The sequence below is a fragment of the Odocoileus virginianus genome, chromosome 4 (genome assembly GCF_023699985.2).
Source record: "Odocoileus virginianus isolate 20LAN1187 ecotype Illinois chromosome 4, Ovbor_1.2, whole genome shotgun sequence".
NCBI lineage: Eukaryota > Metazoa > Chordata > Mammalia > Artiodactyla > Cervidae > Odocoileus > Odocoileus virginianus.
This window is the reverse complement of record NC_069677.1, coordinates 59,809,945-59,818,783: the sequence shown is the minus strand read 5'-3', so window position 1 is coordinate 59,818,783 and position 8,839 is coordinate 59,809,945.

The window sequence follows — 8,839 nt, the reverse complement described above, 5'->3', positions numbered from 1 at the left end:
GTGTTTCTGTATTTCTTTATAGTCAATCCTAAAAGTCAAATGTATCCAGCTTTTATAAGCAGGATTCCAAATGAATCTTGGTTCACTCCCAGTTAGTTATAACATTTCACAAAGTCTTTGAAATTAATTGCTGATTAAGTTTTAAACTCTAAAAAAGAAAGAAAGTCACAAAGACACAAATATTATCAAGCTAATCCATACTACCTACTAAAGAAGCACTTATTTCTTTCATAACTATTTACACATGGCTCCTACTACCAAAAAACAAGTACTTATACCTGTATCCTAAATCACTTTTCTTTATTACAACCAGTTTTGTTAGACAGAGCATGTTCTGCCTCACTGATAGATGGGCAGTGGACGCAGTTTTCTCAGCAGGCTCAGGGGTAAAGAATTCGCCTGTCAAGCAGGAGACCTGGGTTCGATCCCTGGGTTAGGGAAGATCCCCTGGAGAAGGAAGTGGTAAACCACTCCAGTATTCTTGCCTAGGACATCCCACGCACAGAGGAGCCTGCCAGCCTACAGTCCAGGAAGTTGCAGACCCTTGGACACAGTTTAACAACCAAACAGCAAAGCAGCGGTCAGGACATGATTTCAGACTAGGAGCTTTCCTGCTTATGAAGCTTTGCTGTTTTCTTTTCAACTAGCTACTAATCTGGCAACGGTGGGTTTCTTGGGGTTTTGTTTTTGGGTTTTTTTTTTTGTTTGTTTGTTTGTTTTTGGTAGCCTAAGATGAGAAACAAACCTCCTAAGGATTGCCTTTATTAAGTGTCAACTTCCTCCCTGGTTCTTTGCTTACAGGAATAAAGGAAATCTTTGGTTTATTTTTCTTTTTTTCCTCCCAGTGAGCAAGAAGAGAGCTTGCAAAAAACGAATCCCATGTAACAAATGAAAGTTTGGGTGACTTGTCATCAGGGATGATCTGTTTACTCCAATTTCTTTGCTTTACAAGACAAAAGATGACATTTCTGCTATGGCTAGAGGAGCACCCCGGCTGATTTAACTACCATGAATCCCTACCACTTCACTGGGCTATTGCCTAACATTTGTAAGGCCTGGCGTCTTGGCACCATATAATTTCATTATGCTTGATCCTATAGAGAAGCCGGGTGTACAAGGGCACCAGGATGCCCATAGTAAATCAGCTGTTTCCATGTGCCTAATAGTACCCTGGTGCCCAGGAAGTGTTAATTCACTTCACATGAGTGAACAGTCTACTTGCAGATAGCAGTTTACCCACCCGGGCTCACTGTAGGGTTGGCCCATTATTAATAAGACTTCAGCCTTTGTTCAATTTTGTAATGGGCCTTGCCTTGGACATGTCATTTTCAGAGGTATTGCTTCCTGGTTTGGCACATGGATATCAAAATCTATTTTCTTTTAACCAAGTATAGAATAAGAACACATTTCAATGAGAACATTCATTTATAACACAAGGCAAATTTACAATAAGTTCTTGGGTTGCTTCTGATTCTTTTCCAAGATTCCTCAGGCATTTCTAGTAAATGACACCTGGGGAAAGAATAGGCCCAACATGCTATGCTCTCCTCTGAATACTGTATACAAACTCACACAAAGAAAAAACTATTGGGCTTTAATTGCTTGTTAATAAGTTTTTTTAATTGACCTACTCTAGTTTGGTGTATCCTGTGTTATCTTTTGCTTGTTTTATCCAGAGGCCATGCTGTGATATTGCCTCAATGAACCAAAGACACAGCCTGGATATGTGTAAACTAAAACAGTTGGCATTTCCCTCTCCTGAGGATTTTTGTTCTTTGCAAAGCTACTAAGAGATTTTTGAAAAAGACACTGGGAAAAATCAAAGTTAAAAATAAGAAAACTTTCATTACCATAGATTACCTCACTTTTTTGCAAACTTATCCCATTTCCTCAATTATGTGATTAACATATTTTACATATGTGTTTTAACAAGGATATTTATATTCAAAGTCACAATACCCTACAATATTTTCAATCATCAATAAGTTTTTAGCCATTTTTGTTAGTGTTTTAGAGAAAATTAGATTTTTCTCAAGAACAGACATCCAAGCCAATAGGTTACAACAGTGTTAACATACAAATTCTTCCATGGGTTTTAAACTTAGAAAAATGGCATTTTCTGTCCACCTCAATTAGAGAAGATATTTTGTATAATAGAGTACTCTGCCAGGTAATGTACCGTATTTTCTATTTGAATTTGCACCATATTTTATCTACTTGCATATAGCTGTGAATGTATCTGCAGCAAACACTCATTCTTTGGGAGATGTATTTCCAAGGACAGTATAATATGGGGAAAATGCAAAATCTGTCTGAGATGGGAAGATGCCCAACTGTGAGGAACGTGAGAATGGAAATATATGAGGTGTGACAATAAAGTAATAAAACTAATTTCCTTGTGTGGTTCATAAACTAGCTCTAAAGTCACTCCCATGAATGGAGTTCCAAAAATGCTCTGAGCAGCGGCAGACCTACAAAATCAGCTCATCAGATCCCCGATTCCAGTGCTGAACAGTATAGCGCACATCGGGGCATGAACATCTCTCTGTGTTTGAGAAAACATATCCCCTGACACACCTCACTTTGTAAAGTTCACGGATGTGGTCTTATTGAAAGTCTATGACAAACTTCTTACGAATTTCTTTGAGACACTTGACAAAGCTTTAAAGCTCCAAATATTTTCCACAGAAATAATCACATTGCTTATAGCATGTTATAGCATATTCTGATGAAGTGAGTTTATCTAACCTGAATATCAGGAGTATAAATAGTTGCTTTCTGTGAAAAAAATTAAGAAACTTAAGAAGGAAATGTAGAAGAATCAATCAAGAAGTATCAGTGGTCCAAGGAGAATCCCAATAAGCAAGAAGATTTTCTAAAGAGTACAAATGAGTAAAAAGTAATAATATCTCTCTTCCTGATAACTATGCTCTGGAGGGACTTCAAATAGATTGTATATTAAAATTTTGAAGTATCATTTCACTGCTCCTTTGAATTTGTTAGACTAAATCTTAACACTTAATTGATACTGATCTAACTAGGAAAGGAGGTAAGTATACTTTTTGTCAAGCAAAACAGGTACTTCATTCACATTTTTTACATTTAATAAATTCACATTTTTTACATTTGATAAAATTATTTTATGAAATTGCTTCTTTGCCTGAAGATGAATTTTCTTCCACATTTTTTACATTAACTGCTAATAGTTTCATTGTGTAAGTTCTCCTTTAAATAAAAAGCATCAAATGACTTAGAAATTAGGTGCGAAATTAGGCTTTTGATAATACCCAATTCAATAGTGGTCTTCCCTGGTGGCTCAGATGATAAAGAATCTACCTGCAATGCAGGAGACCTGGGTTCGATCCCTGGGTTGGGAAGATCCCCTGGAGGAGAGCGTGGCAGCCCACTCCAGTATTTTTGCCTGGGGAATCCCCGTGGATAGAGGAGCCTGATGGGCTATCGTCCATGGGGTCGCACGGAGTCAGACACGACTGAGTGACTAAGCACAGGGAAAAATTCATTTCTTAGTCACTGGCAACATTAGTGAAGGATCAAAACCAGCTATGTTGAGGCCATATGTTTGATGAATCATGTCAAAGAGGGGACTTTTTGACTTATGTGTGTGGTTATCAAAAGAAGAAAACCCAAACCCAGAAAAGTGGTTTACCTGACATCTCATTGCTAGTCAACGGAGCCAGCATTCAATTTCAGCTAACTGTGTAACCAACCATTTTCTGTTCTGTTTACACGAACCAGTCACATTTCTAAAAGTCAAGCTCTGCCTCTCTGGAAGGGGCAGTTGGTCATGGCCAGTGGCAGAGTCCCCTGGCTGCTCATTAGTCTACTAGTTACAAAATGAGCTGGGTGCGATCCCCACTGGTACCAGCACACAACCTTAAAATAGGGCCGCCCGGGCCCGGCCCACTGGGGAGAGATGTGCTGTTTTCTCTACTTGTGGACACCTGACTGAGGGGCAAAGGTGAGCTGAAAGCCAGCCCGTGTTCTGGGTTATGGCTCACTTTATGCATCATGGTGGCTGAATCTTGGTGCCCTGATATTTGGTCATACATTATTCTGGGTACTTCTGGGAAGCTGTCTGCTTAGATATGATTAATATTTGAATCAGTGAGTTTTGAGTAGAGCAGTTTACCCTCTATCATGTGGCTGGGCCTCATCCAGCCAGTTGGGACTTAGTGGAACCAAGACTGACCACCCAGAGAGAAATCCTGCCATCAGACTCCCTTTGACCTTGGAGCAATAACACCTCCCAGCCTCCAGCCCGGCAGTCAGACACAGCAGATTCTGGACTCACCAGGCCTCTACCACTGTGTGAGCCAGCTCCTCATCCCAATCTGTGTGTGTGTGTGAGCCAGCTCCTCGTCCCAATCTGTGTGTGTGTGTGTGTGTGAGCCAGCTCCTCGTCCCAATCTGCGTGTGTGTGTGTGTGTGAGCCAGCTCCTCGTCTCAATCTGAGTGTGTGTGTGTGAGCCAGCTCCTCGTCTCAATCTGAGTGTGTGTGTGTGAGCCAGCTCCTCGTCTCAATCTGTGTGTGTGTGTGTGTGAGCCAGCTCCTCATCCCAATCTGTGTGTGTGTGTGAGCCAGCTCCTCATCTCAATCTGAGTGTGTGTGTGTGAGCCAGCTCCTCATCTCAATCTGTGTGTGTGTGTGAGCCAGCTCCTCGTCTCAATCTGCGTGTGTGTGTGTGTGAGCCAGCTCCTCATCTCAATCTGCGTGTGTGTGTGTGAGCCAGCTCCTCGTCTCAATCTGCGTGTGTGTGTGTGTGTGAGCCAGCTCCTCATCCCAATCTGTGTGTGTGTGTGTGTGTGAGCCAGCTCCTCATCCCAATCTGTGTGTGTGTGTGAGCCAGCTCCTCGTCTCAATCTGCGTGTGTGTGTGTGAGCTAGCTCCTCATCTCAATCTGTGTGTGTGTGTGTGAGCCAGCTCCTCGTCTCAATCTGCGTGTGTGTGTGTACACAGGTGAGCACACGCACACCCATGAGGTATGTGTGCGCTCAGTCGTGTCTGACTCTGCGACCCCGTGAACTGGAGCCCGCCAGCCTCCTCTGCCCGTGGGATTCTCCAGGCAAGATTCCTGGGGTGGGTTGCCATTCCGTCCTCCAGGGGGTCTTCCCGACCCAGGCACCACGCCCACATCTCTCGCGTGCCCTGCACTGGAAGGCAGGCTCTTTACCACGGAGCCACCTGGGGTCCTAATGCTCCTGTTTCTTCTTGGCTAGTACACTCTGTTCACCGAGACATTCGTTCACTAGTCTAGGTGTAAGAGGCGCTTCGTGAAGATACACGACAGGCTAACAAAGGGCCTATTTTTCTTTCATTGTCACTTACTTTTCACCCCATAACTAATAACAAACACTGAGGGTTTATTTGACTTAGTGCTTTGGAACAAATGTTTTAAATGTTAAACAAACTTGAAGTATGCCCTTGAAAAATGCCTGGAGCCTCAGAAAAACATGCAATGCAACAACCCTGGAAAGAGATCAGGAAGGACCATCGGGGTAAAGACTCCCCTCCGGGCCCTGTTCCTCCTCCACTCTGCGGCGTTGAGGTATGCTTCCTCTCCCCCGGGGACCGTGGCCTCTCTCGTTGCTCAATGCCCCGCTCCCTGCATCCCTCACACTTGTGTGAGCCCTACTCAGACGATCCTTTTTGTCGCCGTCTGTGGACTGGACTCTGACTCTACACAACTCAGCTGCGACAGCTCAGAAAAAGGTCCTGGTTTCTTCTCTTGACAAGTTTAGGCTTTGGGGCAGTGGGATTTGATGCGTATTAATCAATTCCTGTTGCCCTGATCTACTTCCTGTAAATGTTCCTTAATAAATTAACATTAATTAGTACTTGAAACATAGTCCCAGTCCCTAAAAGTAAAATATTATAATTAGAGTTAAGTAGGATCTTGAACCATTTGCTTTCTCTATTTGTAGCACATTTGATATGTAGTATTTTTCTATCAAAAATGATACATAGCAAAATTATTTTAACTCAATAAAATGAGGAGCTGCACGCTGCTAATGAGTGTCATAAAAAGGGGAGCTCCAGAAGCATAATGATGACAAAAATTTTAATGAACAATCTCAAGGCAGAAGATCACAGATTAAGGCATACCCTGCATATCCCAGAAAACTGACTGGAATATGGGATGGCTTTGGGAGAAGAAAAACCAAGAAAACAAGTCACATGCAGTTTTGGTAACTTTTTGGTTTCTCTACCATGAATATTAACTAGTCTCACAAATATATATATTTTCATTTTAAAGTTGCTTGCAAGATATTATATGTTTGATGATTTGGGTGTGGGTTGGTTTATTTACTGGTGGAAGAATGACCTGAAGCAAGGGAGAGGTTTATTTTCAACAAAATATTCTCTAGTTAAAGCATAATTATCCACATTTAATGGAACACCACCACCTCTTCCTCTTTTCAAATTCTTCCCTGGCCTTGTGGATCCCAGACTTTAGACTTCAGAACAGCTCAGGCCTGTCTCAGTTCAGCGCTGATTCCGTCGCCTCACCGTTATATTCCTATGCACATAACCTTATGTTACTAGATTCTAAACTTTTTCAAAGCAGGAAATTTGTTTCTAAGAATTCTTTGCATCTTGACCATGGCACCTTCTAGTTGAGTGGTCAATATGTAACCAGCACTATCTCTTCTTTGGGCAATGTTGGACCTATTAGACGGGACTCGCTTTCTGTTTTGAAACATGATGAAGACAAGGAGTAATTTAAATTGAATTTGGTTAATTAACAAAGAATCCATACTTGGTGTTCTAGGACCAATGAAGCTTGCCATTTGGTGTTCTAGGAACAATGAAGCTTGCCATTTGGTGTTCTAGGAACAAAGAAGCTTGCCATTTGGTGTTCTAGGACCAATGAAGCTTGCCATTTGGTGTTCTAGGAACAAAGAAGCTTGCCATTTGGTGTTCTAGGAACAATGAAGCTTGCCATTTGAGAGATCACGGTTCACATCACCTGAATCCACCTTCCTTGTGGCTCTTTGGTAGAAAGAAACGAAAGCTGTTACAGATGAAAATTAACAGAAACTGACAAGAGCACACAGATCTTTTACCATCCCCAGCAAGCAGTGCATATTGTTGTCCTATTGTCTTAATGACACGCAGTCTGTAATACGTTTGTAGCACCTATTCCCTATGAAGCATTCCAGAATCAGCTCTCTGCATTTAGTTGCCCTGGTCAGACCCTCAGCTTGCATTCAAGTTAACTTTCCTACATCTTTGTTGTGTAAGCGAAAAAACAATTGGCCATAAAGAGACTCGTTCTCATTCAAAAATACTTAGAAACAAATTTTTGAAATTTAAGTTTCTTTTTGGTTACCAGCTTCCCATAGGTTTGTTAGATTTATATTCATTATCTACAAGTCCTAAAGAGAGTAGAAAGAAGGAGCATTCTTCAGATCACCTATGATTCATTCATTTCTTTCTTTAAAGTAGTTATTGAACATAGAGTATGTTCCAGACACACTGCTAATTCTGGGGCGATAACTGAAAACAAGGCATTCAACAGGACTACCAACAAAATTCAGACTTTTAACAAGCAAATGTATCTTGGCCTTGACAACATAAAAAACATCTTCTGAGGCAATAACACACACAAAACAATTAGCTAAGATACTATGAATTAAGCTAACTACAGCAGACAATTTTAAAGCTAAATAGAATTGATGTAGACTATGAGATTAAGAAGTTTAGCTCAGGAAAAATACCTGGTCATAGTACTTTATGGTGCAACCAGTAATGAATTTTTGTTTTCTGATAGATTGCATTATTTCATGGAATGGGACAAGAACAAGACCAAGACCCAGAATAATATCAACTCAAATCCATTTCAGTCATACATACATTTCATTCTCCCTTTTCTACTTCCTCTTCTGAATAATTCCAGCATTCTGCCTTTACTGAAAAGAAATAAATCACAGACAAAACAAAGAAACTAAGAATGGTGTTCTTACCAGTGGCACAAATCAAAGGACGTGTCCCATGAATTTGGTCAGATTTGGAGATTTATTTGATTTTTTTCCCTTTGCACTTGTTGAAAGAAAGAAAATACGATAGCACCTCTCAAAGAAGAAATCCCAAACTCAAAAAACAAAGTGAGAAGAAAAGAGCTACCTTTTTCTCTCTGAATCAAAAGTTGGAAACAATTCCAGGAAATAGTCTCCCAAACATTGCTTGTGAAAATTATTAACCAACTTAAACATAGTTTGCTGCTATCCACAGTCACTCCTCACAAATCACCAGTCTGCATCTGTAGAAAGTCATTAGAGGGGCTCTGACTGCCTCTCAGAAAAACTTTTCTGTATATCTATATTTTAAGTCAGAGCATTCCAACCACACACCCAAACTTAAGGCAAATACATTACACAGCTTCATGTGAGGCTATAAGACAAAGGAAAACCAGAACACTGATTTGATGTATCCATATTTACAAACTATGATATATCACACAAGAATCTAACTGCATACCTCCTTAAAATTTCATTAAGTGTAAACAATACCTAGGTCAGAAAATTTTATAGAAGGATATAATTACATTTACAACGTAAAAAGAAGTTGTAAACTGAATAATCTTATTGACAAAATTTCATGAGTGTCTCTTTCCTTTTTATGGGAACATTGTTACTGTGGCAAAAAATGCATAAAATGCAGTTTTAAAATACAGTTTTAAGTATAACTACGTGCATATTGTTGTGCAACAGATCCCAGGAATTTTTCAGCTTGCAAAACTGAAATACTCTATCCATTGATCATCAACCCCCTTTATCCACTGTCTTCAAGCTCTGGCAATTTTCACTCTACTTTCTA